The sequence below is a fragment of the Myotis daubentonii genome, chromosome 9 (assembly GCF_963259705.1).
Source record: "Myotis daubentonii chromosome 9, mMyoDau2.1, whole genome shotgun sequence".
NCBI lineage: Eukaryota > Metazoa > Chordata > Mammalia > Chiroptera > Vespertilionidae > Myotis > Myotis daubentonii.
This window is the reverse complement of record NC_081848.1, coordinates 58,769,698-58,795,682: the sequence shown is the minus strand read 5'-3', so window position 1 is coordinate 58,795,682 and position 25,985 is coordinate 58,769,698.

Sequence of the window (25,985 nt, the reverse complement as noted above, 5' to 3'; positions counted from 1 at the left end):
AGAGAGCAATTAAAGACTTCTTATAGACAACTAGTTTATTTGGGTAATAAACCAATCATAATGGCTGGGAAGAGAGAATGATATCAGAGTGATTATGAGTGACTCACTCCTAAGTGCGTGAAGGGCCGTCATCCATTGAGTGGAGATACCTGGTGATAACTGTACAGTGAGATCAGTGCCACCTGAACCAGCCTGCCAGACAACTCTTGAAAACAAAGAGAGTCTCATTTATGTCTGGGAGTGAGAATCTGACCCAGAATAAATCACAGCACAGTCTCATTCGTCAGCCTGATGGTTTTAATTGTTAAATCGGAAGTTTAATTTGCCATGCTTGGATAACAATCCAATTCCAGCAAAGCATATGCATCAAGTGATCAATAGGAGACGAGCATAGAAAGTTAATTGTAACTGATCATTGAATCCGAATGTAAATCAAAACAATAGGAAAATTTTAACTTTATATTCTGTCAATATTTTATATCTTAGAGACCTATGGAAACTAACAAATTTTATCAAGTTCATTTTTTAATTTTTTTAAATCCTCACCTGAGGATATTTTCCCACTGATTTTAGAGATACACATAAAGACACACATATTTTGTTCTTTGTTTTAGTGTTCTGCTGACTAAATTAGCAAAGGCTATTTAGGTTTAAGTTTGTCTATTTAATCTCCACAGAACACTATGTTGTATTAACCCCATTTTACAGATGAGGAAACTAATACTCAATCCTGCTAAATACAGAGTTCCCAGTAGGCCACAGAACTAGTCAGGTTCAGAGCCCAGAGTCGAACCCGAGGGAGCTTGTTGTCAAAGCCCATATATTTTTACAACCTTCACATTGACTCCCATGCAAATTGCAAGCAATGAAAAGTAAGCAATTAAGAGAATGATATAGTAAAATGATATGAGTGAACCATGTCACATTAGCAACAACTAAAATAACTGTTTATATTCATCCTATCTAAGGGAGAACTCAGAGAAACATAAATGTTGCCTTTCAGTTTATGAAAGATAATCACATGGAAGTCAGACTATATTTGGTCTCTATGCTCTCAATAGGGAAGACTCAGAAAGCAGTATATTTTGTTCATTATGAGTGTGAGCTCTGTAGTATGTTGGAACTAGGATTAAGATTAAGCCCCAGCTTCATTACTCATTAGTTAGTGCAAGTAAGACAACCTTTCTCATTTTGCTATTTATAAAATATGTATCATAAAACTATTAATATTTAGTAGAACTACTCTAAACATATTTTATATATCAAAGACCTACCAAACACTGGGGCCATCCAGAAATGGAGTGGAGTTGCTCTTTAGTATTGACTTCCTAATGTCCAGAGGAATTTGAATTAGGTAAGGTGACTATACAAAAGACTAGAGAGGGTTTTAAACATTAAGTGGAAGAGACTGTTGATTAGACTATTAGTTCCCCCAAATTAAATTTCACCAAGTATTAAAAGTTTAAAAAAAATGTAATGATATGGTGACAGGAGAAGATTTGACTCAGGGTGGTGGGCACACAGTGCGATATACAGACCTTATAACATAGAAATGCACACATGAAACCTTGACTGATGTCACCCCAATAAATTTAATTTAAAAAAATAGAATGCAAACAACAAAACAAAAAATGTAATGCACAGATATTATTTTACCAAGTAAGTATATATAGAAACAAAACAATAAAGATTAATTTTATCTATAATTATTATTTAATAAAAAAATTCCATATTAAGTTTGAAGTATATAATCTTAGAAAAAAGATTCTCTTAATTGACTAAATATAGCTTTATTTAAAATTTAATAAAATGTTTTTTTTCTTATTTTGCTTTCGACCAACAATAACTTTCTCATGCATGAATGCCTATCTGTGAATCATCATTTAGAAAACATTGTAGTAGATGGCTTTGAATAATTGTTTCAATATTGAGATTTTAAAATACCAAACCATGTTGTAAGCCAATTACCCTCCTCCTTCTGATGGTGGAAGTAGTTCAAATTGTTAAAGGCAAATAGACTTATATGTAAATGTCCCTTTCTTTAGCTGTTTATATTATTATTAACTAGAAATAGTTAATGAAGTTATGTCATACCTAGTACACCAGATCACTTTAAATCATTTTGATAAGGGTGAGACTGTGTTTAGCTCTGACCATAGAGTATTTATCAGAGCCCCCTGCTTTAGTTTAACCTAAAGTCTCACTTTAAGATGACACAATAATAAACCAAACAAGGGATTCTGAGAAGGCTGAGGGTACATCGAAGTATGTAATGTGAGTTGACCAATTCACAAATAATCATTTACTTCCTGTGCCCAGAGAGCATGGCATTTCCATGTCTGAAATCAGAAAATTCCATTTGTATATAGAGCTATTTAATGCTATGAAACCTTATTCCATGTAAATGAAGAGAGAAATTTTAACTTTCTGATGGAACAAATATAAATAACATCTTGGAAGTGACTTCTAATTCAATTTGCTTATTTTTCAAATGAAGAAAATGAAACCTATAGCTGTTAAGTAACTTGGTTAAGGTCATACTTCAAGTTTGTGGCCCAAACTAGGAGTTTAGACTCTAATCCCTCAGTTCAATGATCTTTCTATCAGACCATACTGCCACTCAGATCTCCAAAGCTCATTTGCAATGTTTTTAGAGAGATGTTTCTAAGAAGTCTGAATTTTCAAAAAGTAATTGACATGGTTCAGAGCATACAGTAAAAAGATTGATCACCTTGGTTTGAATCCTGGCTATGCCACTTGATAGTTGTATAATTTGGGGCAAGTGACAATCTCTCAGAGCTTCATTTTACCACCAGTGGTTCTCAACCTTCCTAATGTCGCGACCCTTTAATACAGTTCCTCATGTTGTGGTGACCCCCAATTTCATTGTTACAAATTGAACATAATTAAAGCATAGTGATTAATCACAAAAACAATATGTAATTATATATGTGTTTCCCGATGGTCTGAGGCAACCCCTGTGAAAGGGTTGTTCGAACACCAAAGGGATTGCGACCCACAGGTTGAGAACTGCTGCTTATCACAGTGAAGATGCCTACTTAATAGTGTTGCTGAGATAAGCAAATGATGTAGTATGTACAAATTTCTTAGCCCAGAGCTAGGCACATTGTTAGTGCTTCATAAATTTTAATTTTTATTATCAACTTTTACAGTTCCTTCAGAAATTCCAGAATTTCAAACTATTTTTATGTTTTGTGTAAGTCCAGAATTATTTATGATGTTGCTTTTTAAAAATTAAATTTACTGGGTGAGACATTTGAAGTTTGAAAGAACACCAAAAAGTGTTCATGGCAGAGGATTGGAACTAGCTCATCAGTATTGGTAAAGCTCTTATGACAGAGCTTATTAAATATATATAAGTTTTGTCATTAGGGCATATGAATATATTCATATGTCTTAGTACACTGAAAATGTATAAAGAGCCATAGAGTGCTATTCAACCTTTTTTTTTTTTTTTTTTTTTTTTTTGCTAAACATCACTATTCTCTACCCAAACACAAACCTGGGACTTATTCAAAATTATGTCTATTTCTTCTGCTCCTTCTTTGCAAACTCAGCCTTCATATTCAATTTTAATTCCCATTGTGTCCATTTTCAGGGTAACTGTCTTGGTTCAGATTCTCCTGGTTCTCACTGGACTACCCAAAGAGACTAATCACCACACTACAACTTCAGCACTGTCCTCCTGTGGTCCACCTCCCCACTGCTGCCAAAATGATCTAATGTTAACATCTAACATTATCATTTTCCTGCTCAAAATTCACCAGTGACTTCCCATGCCTACAAGGTAACAGAGAATCTTGTACAAGGCATGTCCATGCAAAGGCTCTTCTTGAAGTATTTTCAATATGCTTATCCAGTCTCATCTCTCTGAAGTCATACTTCAGTACCTAGCCCAGTGTTAAGCATGTGGTAGGCATTTAAGAAATAATGGCTGAATTAAGAGATGAATAAATAATTGAATAATAAATGAGCAAATCAAAATCTAACACATTTTTATTCCCCCAGTCTCCTTTTGAGCAAGTGATCTGCTAGAAATCCATGAAGCACAAATCAATAGTTTCAGGCTTCCTTTAGCAGAGTTATATTTCTTTCTTCCAGTGCATTACTCTACAATTTTAAGACCCTGTATGCTTTTCATGGAACTCTAGTGCTATGGAATAGCTATACCATTTATTCATTTTATTGTGGTTATTCCCATGTGATTATATAATCTTCTATAACTTACATTAAATGGCTAAAGATATGTTACAGTTTACTTAACCAATTTCCTATGATCCGAATTTTAGTTCATTTCCACTTATTCATTTTATATGCTTATGTGGTATGCATATTTCTTTAGGGAAAGAAGCCCTAAAAATGAATTAAATTTGTTGGGTTTTAAGGTTTTTTGTTAGTTATTGTAAAATGTCCCTCAGAAAGGTTTTAACATCCTATCTAATAAATAGGGAATATACTAATTGACCCTCATGCCATCACAAAAGATGGCAGCACCTACAGCCAATAAGGAGGGAATAAGCTAATTGACTGCTCCACCCTCAAATATGGCGGTGCCCACAGCCAATGAGGAGGGAATATGCCAATTGACTGCCATGCCCTCAAAGATGGCGGCGCCCACAGCCACAAGATGGTGGCACCTAATCCCCTCAGCCCTGCTGGGGTGGCAGGCACATAGCAAGGCCGGGGCTTTCCTCCTACAGGCCTGGCCACTTCATGCACCTGCCTGTGGAATCCCCCAGTCCCCTTAGCCCCCAGCCACCCAGGGCCGCCCGAGGTACAGGTAACCAGGGCTAGCCAAGGCTTGTGCTGCTGGCAATGGCAGAAGCAGAGGTGTGATGGGGCGTCGCCTTCCCCTCATTGCTGAGTTGCCTCCCTCCCCTGAGGGCTCCCGGACTATGAGAGGGGGAAGGCCAGGCTGAGGCAACCGCCCTCCAGTGCATGAATTTTCATTCAGTGGGCCTCTAGAAGTATATAACTACCAGTAGATTAAAAGAGTGCCAAGTAAAAAAAACTAGTGCTAGAAGACTACCACAAGAATTACTGTAGAGGCATTTTTTTTTTTTTTTGGTCTTATGATAAATCTAGTCACAATATTGGTTCATCTGATACCTAGTAATTCTTTGGTTGAGTTTCAATGTTTCCCCATACCATTTTTTCTCTTTCTTCCTCCTCCTCTCTATCTTGCTATCACTTTCTCATTCTCTTCTCATAATGGCTCTTTTTGCTCTTCTCCTAGGATTAATAAACCCAGAATTGTGTGTTTCTCCCCCTAAAAAGTACTTTTACATGATCAGTGACTATTCTTTGGTATTTGGGGTATATTCATCTGAAATGGTGTTCAGAGCCCTGTCATTTCTGGGTTATGTACAAAGAAGAAACTGTAGCAGTAATCAATGTCTTCCTCCCAATAAAGCTTTGAAAATTTAAAATCATTATATATTTGGCCCACTTAAATTTTGAATCTTTGTTTATATGCAGAGTCAGAAATTAAAGCCATTAAAGAAAGCAACTTTCCCTTCCAAATTTATGCTTCATTCTTAACACTTTGCAAAATAGACGTTTAAAAAATAATAGATAGAAATAATACCCCATTCACTCTTTTATGAGACCATGCTCTGAGACCTTGGGCTTAAGGGTACAATAATATTTCAATTATCACGTAAAATATTAATTCTTTGAAGCTTAATGGTCCTAATTGTTTTTATTAAAATTGACATGATGCTTGCAGTGACATCAGGGAGTTATGAAGGCAGGAAAAGCACAGGACCTTGTGAACACCTAACTTCTTGGACTGTTGTTCAGCCCAGTTGCCTCTTCCTTATGAGCCCCAAGGACTCTACATGTTTATGTTTATGTTTATGTTCTCAGTCTCCTTTCAGTGCCACCACTGCTCTGGTTTTTGGAGATTTAATCCTCCCAAATCTAGGTGGAAGAAGATACAGGCTACGGAAGTTCTGTTCCTTTAACAAGTTGCCTGGGTCAAGGATACATCCTGAGTGAAAAATAGAAGTTACACAGCTTTAGGAAACCTTACCAAGGCTGCAGTGTCCATTGCTTTTCTTAAGCGGCAACCTGAAACCCCAGCAGCCTTTTGTCTCTCTGTCAGCACTGTCTTAGGGTAAGCTTTGGCTTCTCTCTTTCACCCATGGGGAATGGATGGCTTTGGTAATTCCTGTGAGACCTCATTGAGCTTCGGTTTTAAGTGATCATATATAATCCCATGTTTCCCTGAGGCACAAATTGCTTGTAGTCCCCTGCTTTTATTCACACCTTCATTAAAAAGCGTCTCTAATTTTGTGCAGCCTTTCTATCTTGTCATCCATCCATAGGTGTTGCCTTTTGGGGTACATGCTGGGGTGATTTTAAAATAAATTACAGAGGAAAGAAATTTTCCACTAGAAGAAAACTAATATCAATTGGACCAGCAGGACCTTCACATAAGATCCTGAAGGGGGAAAATTGTGCAGTACTTAACAATGAAGGACAGATCCTTTTAATACCAGTCTCTGTGGCAGGGAATGAATGATGATAAATTCCATTACCGTGAATGTCAGTTTAAGGGTTGATGAGAAAACAGTGTAATTCCACACTGAACGTGTCCACTTAGAAAGAGAGAATCTGTTTCCCTTGTTCTCTACATTTAACAAATCCATCTCTGACCAAAGTTAGCTGATTCTTATAAGAGCACAGCTGTCCATTATCATGAAAATAGAATATTTATGAAACCAAAGGGTTTGGAATTCCCACATTTTCGTTGTTCTAAAATAAAATGGATTCTTCCCTTTCTCATAAAACTCATTTTCTCATGATATCCTTTGTTCTGTTACATTAGTTTACAAAAGTCTCTGCCTGCAATTAAGACTGAATGACAGAATGTGTTAATAGGGAGGAACTAAGTTTTTGCTTCCACAAAGTACAGGTAGCTAATGGGCAAACAGATGAAGGGAAAAGATCAGGGCCATTTTACTAGAAAGTTCACCTGATTATCCATGATCATCAACCCCAATCTAAAGGGAATAAAGATTCCTGTTTCTTATATCTCACCTAATTTTCTCCAATCAATGAGTCAGAACAAACTGGCCATCAAAGAAAACATTTAGACCCCAAATTATTGAGAACCTACATAATCTGTGGAATTTAACTGAGTTCTTTGTATCTCTATGAAGACTAACACCTAGTGACATTTGAGTTAGGTGCCTCAAAATAATCAACTAGCTGTGTGTGGATTTTTTCCCAAATGCATTTGGCTTGAGTGGTTTCTGAAAGATGCACTATTAGTTACCTTTGCATATAGGATCAAAGGAACTCATTGAACTGCAGCTCTCTTTTCTGGAAGACGTAATGTTCTTGTATCATTGTCCATTACTATTCATCAACTTAAAAAAATCAGTTTGAAACACAAAATAAGACATTAGTGAATATGACACAGTTTAATGGGACAAGCACACTGCATGGTAACATGCACATTGAAGGAGAGCCTTAGGGGCAGAGATATAAGAAGTACCCAGGCTTGACTCCCTCCCTCCTGGAAAAGATGGGATGATTATATTTGCGAGAGACTGGCAAAAGAGGTTGGATAGCCATATGCTCAGCTAAAAATAAATTTTTTTATTTATCTAAAAGGAATTCCTACATCATTTTTTTTAAAGGAGAAGCTACAACTATAAAAAACAGCATGTTTTATTTATTAAGAATTCTACGTTTTAGGGAAAATATTTTTGATTAAAAAGAAAGAATGTTAATCCTCTGAGCCTTTACTGGTTTTAATGGCAACCCATTAAAAAGAAAAGGAAAAGAGTAGTTGTACAAGTAGGCTGCTTTTCATTCATTTTTTAACCACATTATTGCAAGCATATAATAAGATTCTAATAGAATGTTATACTTGCTTTATTTCAGTTATATGGATGCTCTTAGTAGACCACACAAATCACTTAGAAATCAAATTGATTTTTTAAAAGAATATATTGAATTTACTGGGGGTGACATCCTATATAATGAAAGCCTAATATGCTAAGTGTCAGATTGACTGGTCGGCCATTCAACCAATCAAAGTGTAGTATGCTAATGATATGCTAAGGCCACTCAACTGCTCACTATGGTGTGCACTGACCACCAGGGGGCAGACAGTCGACTGGTTGACCAGTCGCTATGACATGCACTGACCACCAGGGGACAGATGCTCCAATAGGTAGGTTAACTTGCTGCTGGGTCCAGCCGATTGGGACTGGGTGAGATGGGCTTGACACACCCTGGAGCCCTCCCAGGGTTCCTCCCCAGCTGGCCAACCTCCCATGTCTCTCCCCAGCCCCAATTGTTCACTGGTGGGGTCCCTTGGCCTGGCCTGCACCCTCTCTCAATTCAGGACCCCTAAGGGGATGTCAGAGAGCCAGTTTCAGCTTGATCCCGCAGGCCAGGCCAGGGACCCCACTGGTGCACGAATTCATGTACCGGGCCTCTAGTTAATGAATAAAATTATATAGGTTTCAGGTATACAATTCTATAATATATTATATGTATACTAGAAGCCCAGTGCACATCATAGCGACTGCTCAACCAGTTGACTTCCCCCTGGTGGTCAGTGCATGTCATAGCAAACGGTTGAGCAGCCTTAGCATGTCATAAGCATATTGATTGGTTGAATGGCAGACTGGTTGACTGGGCACTTAGCATATTAGACTTTTATTATATAAGATTATATTGTGTGTTCACCTCCCTAAGTCAAATCTCCTTCCATCATCATTTATCTCCCCTTTATTCTCTTCTCCCTCCCTGCATTCCTCTGGTAATCACCATATTGTTGTCTGTGTCTATGAGGTGTTTTTTTTTTCCTTTTGCTTAATCCCTTCACCTTTTTCAACCAACCCTCCAACCTCCCTCTCCTCTGACAATTGTCAGGCTGTTCTCAGTACCTATGAGTCTGTTTCTATTTTGTGTAATTAATTTATTCATTAGATTCCACATATAAATAAAATCATGAGATATTTGTCTTTCTCTAACTGGCTTTATTTCACTTAGCATAATCATCTCCAGATCTATCCATGCTGTTCCTTTTTCATGGCTGCTTAGTATTCCATTGTGTGCACCACATCTTCTGTATCCACTCATCTACTTATGGTACTTGGGCGGCTTTTAAATCTTGACTATTGTAAATAATGCTGCAATAAACATACAGGTGCACATATTCTTTAAAACTAGTATTTCAGGGTTTTTTTTTTTAATATATTCCCCGAAGTGGAATCACTGGATCATAGGTAGTTCCATTTTTAAGTTTTTGAGGTTACTCCATATTGCTTTCCATAATGGTTGCACCAGTCTGCATTTCTACTAACAGTGCACAACGGTTCCCTTTTCTCCACATCCTCTCCAACACTTGGTGTCTGTTGATTTATTGATGAAGCCATTCTGACAGGTGTGAGGTCATATCTCATTGTGGTTTTAATGTGCATTTCGCTGATGATTAGTGACATTGAGCATCTTTTCATATGTCTATTGGCCATTTGTATGTCCTCTTTGGAAAAGTGTTTATTTAGGTTCTTTGCTCATTTTTTTTAAACTGAAATATTTGTTTTATTGTTGAGTTTTGTAAATTCTTTATAAATTTTATTTATTTTTATATATTTTTTATTGATTTTATAGAGGGAGGGAGAAGGAGAGAGAGATAGAAACATCCATGATGAGAGGGAATCAATCATTGATCAATCAGCTGCCTCCTGCACACCCCACACTGGGGATAGAGCCACAACCTGGGCATATACTCTGACCGGGAATCAAACTGTGACCTCCTGGTTCATAGGTGACACTCAACCACTGAGCCATGCCAGCTGGGAAGTTCTTTATAAATTTTAGATATTAACTCATTATCAGCTGTATCATTGGTGAATAATTTCTCTCTTTTAGTGGGTTGTGTTTTCAATCTGTTGATGGTTTCCTTTGCTGTGCAAAAACTTTTTAGTTTGATGTAATCCCATTTGTTTATTTTTTTCTTTTCAGAAGAACTTTTCATCATATTTTGAGGAGCACTCATATTGCCAATCTATAGTAAAGAAACCATAAGAGCATGGGAGTCCCTTTTTTTTTTTTTTGGCTCTTAGCACATTAGATGTCTAAAAAGAGGCATCAGAGGTAAATGGCATAAAGTAGCTTGCCCTACAGAATACACTGATGCATTTCTCAATGTGAAGGCTGGACTTGAGTACTACTCTGGCTTAGTTCATTATTTTTTTCCCTTTTGAGCAATAAAAATTACTCCTCTCCTATCTTCCCCTATAAATTGTTTCAGGAGGTGACAGGTCCTAGATCTTAGGAAACTGGGGACTGAGAGGTCCCCACAGGTTTTGAGAATACCTGAGATCAGCCCTAACCGATTTGGCTCAGTGGATAGAGTGCTGGCCTGCAGATTGAAGGTTCCCAGATTCGATTTCAATCAAGGGCATGTACTTTGGTTGCGGGCACATCCCCAGTGGGGTGGGAGGGTAGGTGCAGGAGGCAGCTGGTTGATGTTTCTCTCTCATCAATGTTTCTATCTCTCTCCCTTCCTCTCTGTAAAAAAATCAATAAAATATATGGAAAAAAAAGAATACCTGAGATCAATCCTTCAATGTCCTCCAGGAGGGTGTCTCTGAAGGGAAGGACCTAGGAAACCCAGCAGTCTGATTTTTCAGTCTGAGAGCTCAGAATTTCTCCATGGACTCAGTCTAGAGTTAAAGCCTGGCAGTGACAGACACAGCTATGTTTGGCAGAACAGTATACAGTACATATAATCAACTTAATAAAAATAACATGATGCACCCTGACTGGTTTGGCTCAGTGGATAGAGCATTGGCCTGCGGACTCAAAGGTACCAGGTTCGATTCCGATCAAGGGCATGTACCTTGGTTGTGGGCACATCCCCAGTAGGAAGTGTGCAGGAGGCAGCTGATCAATGTTTCTCTCGCATCGATGTTTCTAATTCTCTATCCCTCTCCCTTTCTCTCTGTAAAAAAATTCAATAAAATATATTAAAAAAAATAACGTGATGCTTTTACACAGGGCATGCACTTTCCATTTGACAGAGGCGTCACTTCTTTGAGTTTTCTTATACTTCATACGTTTCAGATATTTTAAGGTACACGCCAGACCTTATGGGCATTTATGTTTGTAACCCATAAAACTCTTTATAAGGCAGAGCAAATCAACGTCTTTATATCTAATTTATATTTATCTCCCCTCCCTCTCTTTCTTCCTTGTTTTTCCCTTTTTTTGGTGTTTGTTGCAGCTCAACCTCATTTCTCTTCTCTCTACTTTTATCCTTAACCTTAGGCCCCATTCTAAGTAGTTTCCCATCCAGAATTACCACCACTGCAGGGGTGAATTGAGTTATTAATGCAAAAAGAAGGATTAGGTAGAAAGAAACTATAAAAGATACATTGCACATTCTGTCTTTGTTGATTATCATTTTAGTCTTTGGAAAATAATTGAAAAAGAATATAGCATTATTCTTTTTTGAAATAGTTAATGAATATGAAGTTGCTGGTTCATTCTTTCTGTTTGGCTTTGATCACTAGAAAGCTCTGACTTAAATTCTATGCTCATAGTAGGCAGCATTATTAGCCAAGTTTTCTGGTAAAATCACTTGTTCCTTCGATTGTTCAGCTTTTCTCATTTTAAAATTATCATCATTCAAATTACCATATATCTGTGGTATACATTAAAATGGTTGCATATTCTGTGCTACTAAGAAGTATTATCTAGCCCTGGCCAGGTAGCTCAGTTGGTTAGAGGAGTGGGGTATGTCAGTCCTCGGGCCATATAAGGCCCGCAAAATCATTTGTTTTAGCCCTAGAACAAAGGCATTAGGGGTGAATCAATTAAATGTTTGACCAAATACAGCAGGCCAATTTTTAACTTGATAATTTTGTATGACCCGTGAATGATGTTATACATATCCAAATGGCCCCTGTCAGAAAACAGGTTCCCCACCACTGTGTTAAGCCAAGGTTGCATAAATGGAATAAAAAAATTAAATGTTTCTGTGTCTGTTTCTCTAAAAAAAATCAATCAGTAATTTTTTTAAAAAAAGAAGTATTGTCAAATTTGTCTCTTTTTGAGTTAAGGCTGGCCTTAGTGAGTTGTTTGACCTCTGGAATGTGATGGAAATCATATTCTGAAATCAGGTCATTCTCAAGTTTCAGTTTCAGCCCAGGCCTCATGGACAGCTAGGTGCCATGTAAGCAGTTCATCTACCCAAAGACTGATGTATTGGGAGGAGGCTGCCTGGGGAGAACCCATGAAAAGAGAGGAGATGTCCAGCTACCCTCATCTGTTAGTCATTCCAGAAGTCATTCCAGCTATGTGAATGAAGAAACCGTCTTGGCCATTCCGTTACTAGGTAGTGTGGCATGGAGAAGATCCAAGGAAACCCCAAACTACCTTAGACTCTAGACATATGTCCTCAGCAATTTTGGGTGTTCAAACCACCCCATTTTAGATCCCTTTTATTATGGAACAAAGACACACCAAACCATCTCACCATTAATTCCCACAATCCTGACACATACAATTGTGTGTAGAATAAAATGGTTGTCATTTTGTGCCCTTAAGACTTGGGTAGTTTGAGACATAGCAATAGATAACTGGAATTCGGGTTATACATGGCTTTTCAGGTAGGCCACTTTAAGTTCTTTTTCTCAGAAGACATTTCACAAGGAATTAAATAATGTCATTTTTACTGATAATCAAGGAGAGGGAAATCCTTCAGTTGCTGCACAATGTAGTTTAAATTTTTTTCTCTATTTCAAATTTTATATCTTTCTCTAAATTTTAGATTGGAAAGATAATTTAAAAATCTGCAAATGCTATTGGTATGAGAGAAAGCTTGCTTGCAAGAACAATTGAGCTGATTGAATTATGCAATAGCATCATTCTCTGCCCCTTTAGTGCTGTGTGGTGGCACAAGGAATACCCAGCAATGTGTTTAACAACCCCGGTCATGGTATTTGTCATAAACCATGCCAAACTCACTGGGTAGCACTGTCTACAGTTGAATGAAAATATATTAAGCCTCCATAAAGCAGCTTCTCATTCTTAAAAATTCTCTGAATGTAGAGACACTGCTTTCCAGGTGGACACATGATTTTGCAACGGAAATACTACAATCGGGGAGTCTATGCAAGTAGCTTTTCTAACACATACAAAAATAAACATGACATAAGTTATCCTCCATGAACAAGCTGCACTCCATCGCTTGGCCATTACAGTGATGAAATATGTCAGTAAATCACCGTCTTTACACTGTCCTTGGGTGTTTTGCAGTCTCAGCGGCTGCAGTGGTATAATGTACATTGATTTCTGCTTGGTATTCAATGGCAAGGAAAGCTGCTTAATCATTTGGCTCCTGACTAGTTAATAAAGAATCTGTCTCATTTAATAAGTTTATTTCAGAGAAGACCACCATCATTGCTATGATCCTGCATCCCTTTCTACTTCTTTCGGTGGTGGTGCTGGGCAGTGTAACAAATGAGGTTTCAGATGAGACAATGCAACTGTAATCTTCCTGCTGCTTTCCTTGACTGTCTCTTATGATTTGCAAGGCTGTTTGACAGTCCACCAGTGAAAGCCACTTAATCATCTTCTGCATAATTGTAAATACACAGTACCTTTCTGTGCCTTGGAAATCACTATTAAGTAAAAGAAATCCCGGTACCTCTATTCCAAACTAAGCCTGTGCTGCAATTATGGATGGCAAGCACCCTATTGCTATAATTTTCCACCCAATCACATCTCATTAGCATTCAATTTTGCTAAAACCACATGACATAAAAGTCACTACTAAGCTGCTGCATGTTGTAGGGTATTGGCAAAAAATGAAATCAGATACAACCGCATTAATGTTCTGTGATGGGAGCTTGCTAATAGGATTAGAAATAGCCAAAAAGGTTAGGAGGAAACCATCTGAGAAAGTCAGTCCCAATGTTAAGAGAATCAATTACCTCAGCTCATTTTAGGAGAGAAGATGCAGTGCACTGACTGGGGCCTTGGGAGGAAGAAGGACAGAGGGGACAGGATTTATTTTTGTTAGGGAGGCATGGTTAACTTCCAAGTCCAGGTTCCAGAAAAGGTCCTCGTAACTTCTATTAATACAAAGTAAGTGACTCCACCATCCTCAAACTTTTCTTGGCTCCCCACAGACTCTGATTTCTAGATTCTGGTTAAACTTGCTTCCAGTATTTTCATCTGAGCATTGAGACAAACTTGGCCTGTGGCAGGATCAAGTGCCTAAGTCTCAGACCCATCTCTAGAATTCTCATAGAATAACAAAATTGGTAGGGACTCTTGTAGGAAGTGGGGGCCCCTGCATGTATTCTGGGAGACAGCTGGCATGTCCCCTCCCTAAGGGCATATGCTCCTATCCACCAAGATTTGTTTGTCCCATTTTTAAGCTGGCATGTCCATGTCCCAAACTTCAAAAGCTTCTTTTAGCCAAGCCACAGAAAAATAAATAGTGCACCAATCTTTCGCATAGTCTCCACTACTGGAAACCTCTGGCCAGGGAGGGTGTGTGAGGTGGGCAGCATCCCTGTCACATGTCAGGAAGCGTCACACAGGCCAGGTGACATGGAGGCTATACATTTTAATGCTGAGAATTAATTCTCAAAGAATTAAAGGGTCAGGTTTGACCTGTGAGTCTCTAGCCATCTGAGTTGTAATGACAAAGGTAAACAGGTCTGGAGCCCTCCAACTTGCAAGGGGAGTCAGCTGGTCTGATCTGGGATAAGGTACTTACCTACAAAAACTTGAAATATAATAACAAAATCGACCAACGACCTTCCATCGCGATAGTTCGGCTTCATTACAGCCTTCAGTACTTGTTGTAAATGGATAGTTAGTGGGCTTTTGTTGTTGTTAATCCTTACTGGAGGATACTTCTTCCATTGATTTTAGAGAGAGTGGAATGGAGCGGGGAAGAGAGAGAAACATCCATGTGAGAGAACCACATCAATTGGTTGCCTCCCACACGCACCCCCAACCCAATCCAGGTATGTGCCCTTGACTGGAATCAAATCCGCAACCCTTAGGTTCTCGGGCCAGTGCTCCAACTACTGATCCACACCGGCCAGGGCAGTCAGTGGGCTTTAATAGTCAGTAGGCTGGTTTGGGATCCAGGCTCAGTCACTTACTGTATGCACTTTGGTAGGTTTAATTAACCCCTCTTAGCTTCATTTCTCTTGTCTGTACTATCAGAAGAACAGGAGCGTCTACCTAAAAGACAGCTGTGAAGATTAAATGAGGCAAAGCATGTGAACAGAGCACATAGAATGATGCCAATAGCCTCAACAGTCACTTCTACGTGAAATAAATAACAACATCTCCAAAAAGAAAAAAAGCAGTTCCCGAGAGGTATAAGCTGGCCACTAGTCTGACGCTAACAATTAGTCCATGGCCTTCTCCTGTGGAACACAAATAGGTAATGGGGATAAAGAATGGAAAGACATAGGGCCTGCCTTTGAGAGCTTACATTCTGGTAGGAGAGATGACACCTAAGCAGCTATCTTACACAACCAGTCCTAGCTGCCTAAAGCACCGTTCCTAGAGAACAGCAGTTAATCCTGGTTTGATCTTAGCACCTACGTGAATAGAGAGAAAAAAATTGAAGACAGATCAAGAATTCTGGGAATGAGATCAGATCTTTCTAAATTTTGCTCCAAGTCAGGTAGCTCAACCAAAAATACAACAATATTTCTGAGAGCTTGGTAACTATTTAGCCTTACCATTTCTAGCTTATAATGGACATAAAAGTTTTTTTCTTATTGGCATCTTTAGTTGAATGTCCAGTAAATGCCAAGTATAGGATAAATGATTTATATACATTATCTCACTTTAGTACCATATGTAATTCTATTTGGTAGTTTTGGTATTTCTTGCTATTTTAATTTTTATGAGGAAACTGTGGCTTAGTAAATTTACTTCCTAAATAACACATCATGTAGGTAGCAGAACAGAAACCAGTCTGATTTCCAAATCTGTGATTTTATCCCCAGTCTGTGCTGCCTGCCTCTACTGTGGCTGTGGCTGGAGAACGTCTTCAACATGAATTTTAAGCACTACCACTTTAGCTGCTTATTATTCATTTTTAAATCTAATTACAATTTTTAAAATTACAGTTGACATTCAATATTATATTAATTTCAGATGTATAGCATAGTGCTTAGACATTTATATAACACACAAAGTGATTCCCCCGATAAATCTAGTACCCACCTGGCACCATACATAGTAATTACAATATTATTGACTATATTCCTTATGCTGTACGTGACATCCTGCACTGTAGCTGTTTATGATGCTCAGATGCCACCGAACAACTTCTTACAGCTTAGAAATAATCATTTTAAGACATGGCCACTCAGGGTATGTGACTTAAAAACATTCTACTTTTGTTAGTGCAAAGCAGCTGCATGCACAAGCTTGACTGAAAATTGCAAAGTGGAGAAATTGGTGCTGTCTTGTGTGGAGTAAATTTGTGCTGTCAATTGGATCTGGGAGATGGAGTGTTTTCTGAGAAATGTCGAAAGGCATTTAATATGTATGGTGTAGATGAGGAGCCATCAGAAGTCCTATAAACGCATTTTGTGTTTTTCTGTAAGGTATTTATGGCCTGGTAGATTAGACAGTGTGGAAAACTGCCATATGCTCAGAAAATTGCAAAGGGGAATGGTGATAGGTAAAGGAGTTAGGTTGGAAGTCAGTGTGGAAAGGAGGGAGAGTAGAAAGACAAAGGTGACTCATTCTATCTCTGGAAGGCTGGATAGCCGGGTGACCTTCAATGACAGGAGCTGGTATGTCAGCTAGAGAACCTGCAAATGTGGACATTCATGCTTCATAATTCAGGGATCCTGGTAATTGCCTTCCAGGATTAGGAGAGAGTCAGTGCTCACCAAGGCTGGATAATGATAATGACATATTATCAGGCAGCTGTGAGAAGTGCCTAGCACAGTGCCTGCCTGGCACAATATTTATTATATACTGTTATTGAATGTTTCTTCCCAGACATATATTATACTCTTGTCCCATCTAGAGGCAATTCATTTTATTTCTTAGATCACTTGATTTCATTCATGCATAGTTCAGGATATTTTTTTGCTTTTTAATTTCTTTCACACCTGGTTTCTTACATGACTTCACATTAAACTGGATGAGTAAGCAGGGTAGGTATATGTTTTCCTGGTGGTCAAATACCAGTAATCCAAGGGAGGTCAAATGGCTTATATAAGAGGTCATCAAAAATCAGTCCTAAGCAGAAACTGGAAGCCAAGTTTCCCTGATTGCTAGCCTTGGGCATTCCGAATCATCTACACTAAGCCAACTTACTTTCTTGGAATATTCCGATACTTATAGGAAACATTTTCTTCATTCAGGTTCCTGAGCCAGTTCACTCTGACAGGATTATGAGTTATTTGGTTACATAGGAGACCCTGCCTGGAGTTGTTCAAGCCCACGGATTCTATTTCTGACAAACATTTACAATGGCATGACTTTGTGTGACCTAGCTTGGGTTAGTGTGCATTTAATATATTCAGTGCACACCATCCTGCCTCTTGTTTATGCCGTTGTAAATCCTGACTTGCTGTTGTGTCAACTCCTTGATTTCATGAGCATAACTTCTCATTTAGGGCCTAAATGGTGGAATTTATCCAAGCTTGGAGCCCACATTTACCATTGATAGTATTTGCTCTTCTGGATTCTTAAAAGTTTTTTACAGTAATGAGTTGCATTTCTCTATATCAAAGGGCTGTCACCCAGTCATCTCCTTAAGCAAACCAGAGGCCCCCAAAGCTAAGATGAATTGTTCAGAATGGCCCCTGGGAATTATTTCTATTCTTATTTTACTCAATTCAGTAAAAATATGCTGTGTAGTAGGGAAAATAGTGCTCACCAAGGCTGGATAATAATAATGGTAAATTAGAAATAGTAAATGAATCAGTTGACCTAGGATGGTCCTGGCTCTCCAGACCTTGGGTATGTCAACCCCTCTGAGACCCAGTTATTTCCTGAAACTGCAGCTCTGAACACCTGTCCTGATAACCTCAGATGATGTGTCAGTTCCTGAGAAGGTAAAGAATTAGGATGCCTTATAAACACAAAATTGCTTTACAAAGTGTAAAGTATCTTCAGCATAAGGAAACTGAAGACCGAAATGGTTGCATCGTCTCACTAAAGAGACTATGATTAGCCTGGCCAGTGTGGTTCAATGGATTAAGCATCTTCCCATGCAACAAGAGGTTGCTGGATCAATTCCCAGTCAAGGGATTCGATCCCCATTAGGGGGCTCCATCCCTAGTAGCGGGCATGCAGGAGGCAGCCAGTCTGTGTCATCAATGTTTTTATCTTCTCTCCCTCTCCTTTCCTCTCTCTCCAAAAGTCAATAAAAACATATTTTAAAAGAAACTATGTTTAGTAATTTAAATTGAAGGTGGTAATATCAAACTAAGTTTGAATCTTGACTTGATAATTTACTAGACCTGCAGTTTTGAGTAAGTTACTTAGTGCCTCTTGGCACATACCTGTAACCCCCTTTTTTTAATGTGTTAAAAAGATATTAATAAGATAGTAAAAGTAATTATAGAGTTATTATAAGAATCAAAAGGTTTAATGTGTAGGCAGCAAGATGAAAGACCTATAGTAGCTGCTCAATAAACTTTAGTATCCAAGTCCCAAGGTCACTTTTATAACAAATTAAAACAAATTTGAGACTAGAGTAGAAAAATTGATTTAAAAAACCTTCAATTGTGCATTTATTTAAGATTTATGTAATGTTTATCCAAACCAGATAATATCTGCTGAGAACCTAGGACAGCGGGTCTCAACCTGTGGGTCGCGACCCCTTTGGCGGTCAAACGACCCTTTCACAGGGGTCACCTAAGACCATCCTGCATATCAGATATTTACATTACGATTCATAACAGTAGCAACATTACAGTTATGAAGTAGCAACGAAAATAATTTTATGGTTGGGTCACAACATGAGGAACTGTATTTAAAGGGCCAGAAGGTTGGGAATTACTGGTCTAGGAGATTTGCATATAGATTTTTGAGCACTTGTTTTTTTTTTTTTTTTTTGGTGTGGTTACTATTAGGTTTATGAAAAATAAAGTTTTATATATACAGTAGTGCTTTTTCTTTGAATACATCTGATCTACATCCTCCTTTACAAATTCAGACTTTTACCCCATTCTCTTTTATGGTTTTGTTGTCACAAATTATTTCTTTTTATGCTGCAAGTTTATTGGTGATGTTACTCATAGTTTTGTGACCTCTATTGTTTTTTTTTTTTCAGTTTGAATAACTCCCTTGACTATTTCCTTCAATGGAAGTCTTCCATTGATAAATTCTCTCAGCCTCTGTATGTCTGGAAAAGTCTTTATTTCTCCTTCAGTTTAAAGGATAACCTTGCTGGATATATTATTCTTGGCTGGTAATTTCTCTCTTTCAGTAGTTTGAATGTTTGGTTCCACTTTCTTTTAGTCTGTAGAGTTTCTTCTGAGAAGTCTGATGATAACCTAATAGGCTTCCCTTTATAGGTTACTTTAATCTTTTCTGTGACTGCCTTTATTTGTTAATAATTTTTGACACGTTTGTGCTTTGGAGCAGGCCTTTTTGATTGAGGTAATTAGGTATTCTGTTTGCTTTTTGGATTTGAGGATATAGCTCTTACCATAGGTTTGGGAAGTTCTCATCAATGTTTGCGTACGTTCTTTTCTACTGTCTCCCTCTCTTTTTCCCTGGTATGCCTATTATTCTAATATTATTCTTTCTGATGAAGTCAGATAGTTCTCATAAAGTTCTCTCATTTTCTTTAATGCTCAAGTTTCTCTATTTTCCTTCTGTGTCATTTCTTGATTTGTATCTTTGATATAACGTTTTCCTCCAGCTGGTCTGCTCTATTTTCTATGCTCACTAGTTTTTTCTTGATCTCTTTTATTGATTTTTTCCTCTCCAGAATTACCAGTTGGTTCTTTTTAAAAGTTTTATTCTCTTTGGTAAAGTACTCATTTTGTTCATTGATTTGTTTTATGAGGTCATTAAATTGCCTACCTGTGTTAGGCATTAAATTTTCTTTCTGAGCTGCCTTGTTACCTTGGTTATTCATGGTATTTGATGGAGTCCTTCTCTGTCAAGGCATCTATGTATGAGTGGCACTTCTCTAGTAGATTAATAAGTTTTTCCATTGTTTTTCTACAGGACATGCTGAATCACAAGTTTTTTTCACTCTCACACTTCTCTAGCTTTTCAGATCTCTACTGGATGGTGGAAAATGGCCTGTGTTCCCTGGGAAGGTGGGTGCCTCTCGTGCAATTCATTTGCCCCAGTCCCAGTGGACCAACTCGGCAGGGAATGCAGTGGTCAAAGGAGCTCTAAATCCAGTAATTCCCAGTGCTGTCACTCTCAGCCAGATGCCACCTGCAGTGCAGTCTCCATGTGTGGCAGTGGGGTGAGCTCTAGGGGGAATCCCAGTTTAATCCTTTGTTGCTTTGTCCTCCCAGCAATGGCGACCAATGAGTCTTTACGATGTCCCCCACTGTGCCTCAACCTGATTCTGGGATTAATCACAGAGTATACCCTTCACTCAAGGAAAAAGTATTTCTGTAATACCAATTCTCATCTTTACAGATAATGTGCCCTGTAACCTGAAATGAAGAGTGAGGGAAGGCAAACTCCAGAAGGTTCAGGAAAGGCAGCCAGGCTCTAAGGAGGCTTTGTTTCTGTTTGGAATGTCAATTGCCTGACATCCATGGCTACGCCACTGTGCTTCGTCCCTGCCCAGGTCACTGGACTCCGCCACAGCTTGTGCTGCTCATTCCTGCAGGAATGCTCACTAAGTCTCTTTGCTCCTATGGGCTGAAGGGAGTGCCAGCCACAGTCTGATTCCTCTCCCCTCTGGGCTGAGCCCTGCTGTGAGCTCTGGGCTGTAGGGTTGCATACATGGCTCCTTGGAACTCTTCTCCCTCTCACCCTTGGAACTTTTGTCCCTTCTCACCGTCTCTTTTTGCTCCCACTTGCCCACCTTTAGATGATTCACTGTGAGGATCTCTCAGACATGTTGTGCGTTGAGCAGGGAATCCGTTTTTGAATTATAGCTGTTCAAATTGTTGACCAATGGGATCTTTCACACTGCCATTTCTCTGACATCACTCTCAACTGAATAGTATTTAGAATTCCCAAATTCCCTTCCTTTTGTTGATGAGGAAACATTGTTCTAGGGGGACTGAATGACTTGGTGAATGGCAATTAATCCATTATTTGCAAAACTAATGTTTGAACCAGATTTTCCAACTTCTATATTTTCCTGAATTTGATCCTTAATTCCTACAATAAACACACAATCTAATAACACTCATGTTCTGCATTGTTGTAATAGATTACAAGCAATCATACATTGTTTTTCCCTTTCATCAATAGTAAACAATATGTAAATGATAAGGCAATATGACTTTTTAATGAGAAAACATATCAAAGTTTATACAGTGAAATGAATTGCACATTTCTAGGTATTCCCTTTAGATGTATAAACAATTATCCAAGTATTGTGAAATTTGCTTAGATCATTGTTTGCAATGGAGATAATTCAAGTACTGGAAACAGTTTGGGCACCAAAAGGTACAGTTTTTAATGCCCCTAAGATCCTCCAATGAGCAGGTGGTTTGTATTAGGATAAGGAGAGATTTCTCACTCTTCTCATTTGAAAATTATGCAGCTGAACAAGGAAAGGGGTGGGGGAGAAACTCTATATCTTCTCCTGCACTTTATCACTAGTGGCTTTCTATGAAGCAAAAAAGGACAATTAAATTCCATACATAGTTTTATTGTTGAAAGAGTCAGTGGGTCCCTTCCTTGGGCCTTAAATAGGATTGTTATACATACAGCAGCAGATGTAATGGGGTACTCATAGGGTGGTTATAAAATACATATGTAAAATTATATGCAAAGAAAGAGTTAAATGAGGGCAACAGCGAAGACATAATTTTTCAAGTGCATTCTTCATAGTGGATGATATTTGTGTTCTTTTTCAGAATCAAATCTGAGGGCCTCAAGTGCTATACTCCCTGGGAGCTTCTCTTTTGGAAGAGATAGATATAACTATAGAAGCCTAAGAGTTCAAGCCTTGATTGCCTAGAATTGAAATGTCCATGTAAAGAACTGGTCTGGAGTGTCCACTTTGTTCAATCATCAATCCTATGACCTGCGAAACCTGCAGAGGATAATTCTCCGAGATGAAGGTATTTGTTACATACAAATATCTATATATAGTTTGTTTGTGTCTACCACTTGTGGATTTCAGTAAACATAACTTAAGAATCTTTTAGATTATTAAATCATACACAGTCTCAATGTATGCATTTTCTATAGTACTCTTTTCACTTAATAGATATAACAAAGATTATTTGTTTAGAAATGGGAAAAAAAAGAAGCTGTTGAACTATCACTTGGAAATAATATTGGGTTGAATAAAAGCAAACAAGTTATTTTTTTTTATTTGAGGAGATATTAGCTATTTCAGAAATAATGTAGTTCAGTCTCTTAATTTTATAGATGAGGAAATTGATACTGGGAAAGATGATATGCTTTGCCCAAGGTGTCAGAGAAGGCTAGACACAGAGATGGAATGAATCTTTATATTTGGATGTTTTGCCTCAAGATATGGTACATGTATATAAATGTGTTTGTTTATGGTGTGTGTGTGTATTGATTTCGCAATCTAGATAAAAATATTTGATGAAGTGTGGCTTTCTAGGTTTTGATATATTATGGGTACGTTTACATGCAAAATTAATTTTCTACTTATATCAAACCTTTTGGGGAAGCCTTTCTCAGTCTTTGTAATTTTTAGGGATTATCCAGTGATTTTAGATTAAAAGTTAAATATGATAAAGTCTATATCTCATTATATCTCTGAATTTTTCAGGTAGTAATTGCAGCAGAGGGCAAAACTGGTTAGGCAGGGGAAGAGCACAAAAGAAGGGAGCAATAATCATAAACAAATTCCTGTATATTTATTTATTATTAAATTCATCAGGGTGACATTGGTTAATAAAGTTATATAGGCTTCAGATGTACAAATCTATAATATATCATTTGTATTATATATTGTATGTTCACCACCTTAAGTCACCACCTTAAGTCACCATTTATCCCCCAAACCCTCTTTTCAATATTATTTAAAATATACATATTTTGTTGATTTTTTTACAGAGAGGAAGGGAGAGGGATAGAAAATTAGAAACATTGATGAGGGAGAAACATCGATCAGTTACCTCCTGCACACTCCCTACTGGGGATGTACCTGCAACCAAGGTACATGCCCTTGACCAGAATCAAACCTGGGACCCTTGAGTCTGCAGGCTGACGCTCTATCCACTGAGCCAAACTGGTTAGGGCTCTTTTTAATATTATTGTTCACCAGGAGTACCTTAATAAATCCCAGATATCATTGATAAGATTTGTAACTCTCACATAGACAAATAATTTGTCTATCATTACTTAAACCTCAGTTTTCCAATCTTTGGTATATTCCCAAAAAATATTATGGTGGGTTGGGGTATACAAATATAACCTATGACTGGGATTATAAAGGATGGGAAACAGTATAGGCACCTGGAATGGAGAGAAAAAGGGATGCTATCTAAGAAGAAATAGTCTCCAAGAGGAGAAGTGGGAGAGCTTCAGATTTCACTTTCTTGTCAGTTCATCCATATACTCACACCTCTTAATTACCATTCCTCGTAACCCTCTCAACTATTCTTATTCTTCAGACTGAAAATTGGTTAATTTGAAAATTATATAGACCAGGAAAGTGACCCTTAACAGACTAAGTGACTTGCCCAAGGTCACTGAGCAGGAACATTTATAAATGTGGTTCTGGAGTCTTCTCTCTCTGTGAGGATCCCAGCAGAATCACAAATAGCCTGATCGGCTTTGTTCTTACCTCACCTTAGTGGAATTCCAATGTCTCCCTTTCCATGATCATGATCATTATCATTCAGACTTTGTTTCTTTATTTCCTCAGCCCACCTGCTTGTTCTGTTGATGGTAACTGATTCCCATAGATATCCACTCAGCAGCAAAGTCATTCTTCAAATGGGAGCACATAAAACCATGAGTCTTAGCGCCTTTGCTCTTTGGCACATGACTTTATTTTTCTACTAGATAGACCCAGAAGTGCCACTGTGAGTCTGAGGAAAGTTCCACAGATGTGTGAGCCAAGTGCCTAAGATCTACATCCAGATCTGATTCAATTAAAACAAAATTTATTCTTTATTAATCTTCATCTCAACTGAAACAAAAAAAGCCTGTACAATAAAATACCTGATTTTATATGTATTATGATTTTCTCAGTCAAAAGGTTTTTTACATATTTAATGTTAATGTAGCCAAAAGTGAGAAGTTTAATTTTTAAAATATTATGATTAGAATATGAATCCATAATTAAAATGATCAGTGACAGATATTTTGTTTTATTGGCAATGAATCAAACTTTCAAAAGCAGTGAAAAAATGACCAAGGCCACATAATTAGATAGAAAAAGGAAAAAAAATATTCAAATACTTTATTTTCAACCAATTTTAGGATCTATTAAAAATAATGGCAATATTTATATAGTACTCATTATGTAGCAAACACTCTTCTCAGAGCTTTTCTTGTAACAACTTATTTAACTTGATGAGGCAGGAGCTATTACTATATCTTTATTTTTTTCAAATGAGGAAACTAAAGCATAGAAAGGTTAAATGGTGGATGTGGAATTTGAACTCCGGCAGTCTGGTCTTAGAAACGGAGCAAACACTATGCTCTCAATATCAAGGATTTTTTCTTTCTTTCTTAAAATAATATCATTACATAGATGAAGCTCTGAGCTGAAACTCAGAATGGTGAAATAATTTGATCAAAGTTACATAAGTAGAGAATAGGACAATTCTGGAGTATTCTGAAACAGAAAGAATTTTAGAGATTATTTAGCATGTCTCCTTCAGTTCACAGGTGATGAAACAGAGGGTCAAGGGGTTGTTATTAGTTTTGCTTTGTTTTGTTTTTGGTCCAAGATCATGTCACTGCTTAGTAGCGAGGCTTAGCTTTCAAATCCAGATTTCCTGGGTCTTAGTCCGATACTGTTTTTTATCCATAACAAATGGAAGAGTTGCAAGTAGACTTTGCATTGCAATTATAAGCTCAGCAAAAGAACGATCCTTATAGTTGGTCTGCAGTTTAGGTCAAATTTCACTTTATTGCAGCTATCTGTCCTGGGAACAGAGAGTAAATAAGGAAGGATTGAACTAAAAGGAGAAGAGGAGAGCCATCAATAATGTTGCAGAAAGGTCAGGGGAAATGAAGAGTGAGAGAAAGCATTTGAGTTTTCTGGGTGAAGTTCTCTGGGGATATTTACAACAGGTGAATATTTTAGAAATAAAGCTTGGCTGTGGATGTAGGAGAGGTGAAGACATATGGAAACTAGACTTTCCTTCTGAATACATGGATATAGAAACCAGGTGATCATAGATTGTAGAGATCAGGAAAACAAGATGTATATCCAAGTGCCGTTCCCGGCCTATGTGATGAAACTTGGGCCTTCAATGTTATTAATAGATTAGTTCTTACATGGTAAACATTAGTAGAAAAGTATACTGGACGCCCTAGCCGATTTGGCTCAGTGGATAGAGTGTAGGCCTGCGGACTGAAGGTCTAGGGCACAAGCCTGGGTTGTGGACTCAGCTCAATTCCCAGTAGGGGGTGTGCAGGAGGTAGCTGATCAATGATTCTCTTTCATCATTGATGTTTCTATCTCTTCCTCTCCCTTCCTCTCTGAAATCTATAAAATATATTAAAAAATAAAAATAAAGTATAACTGGAGGTATCTCTCTCAGCTTCCTCATCTTTATTTTTCTAGAATCCTGTTCCACCTAGCTTTTCTGAGATCATTTTAAAAGGCACAGCAA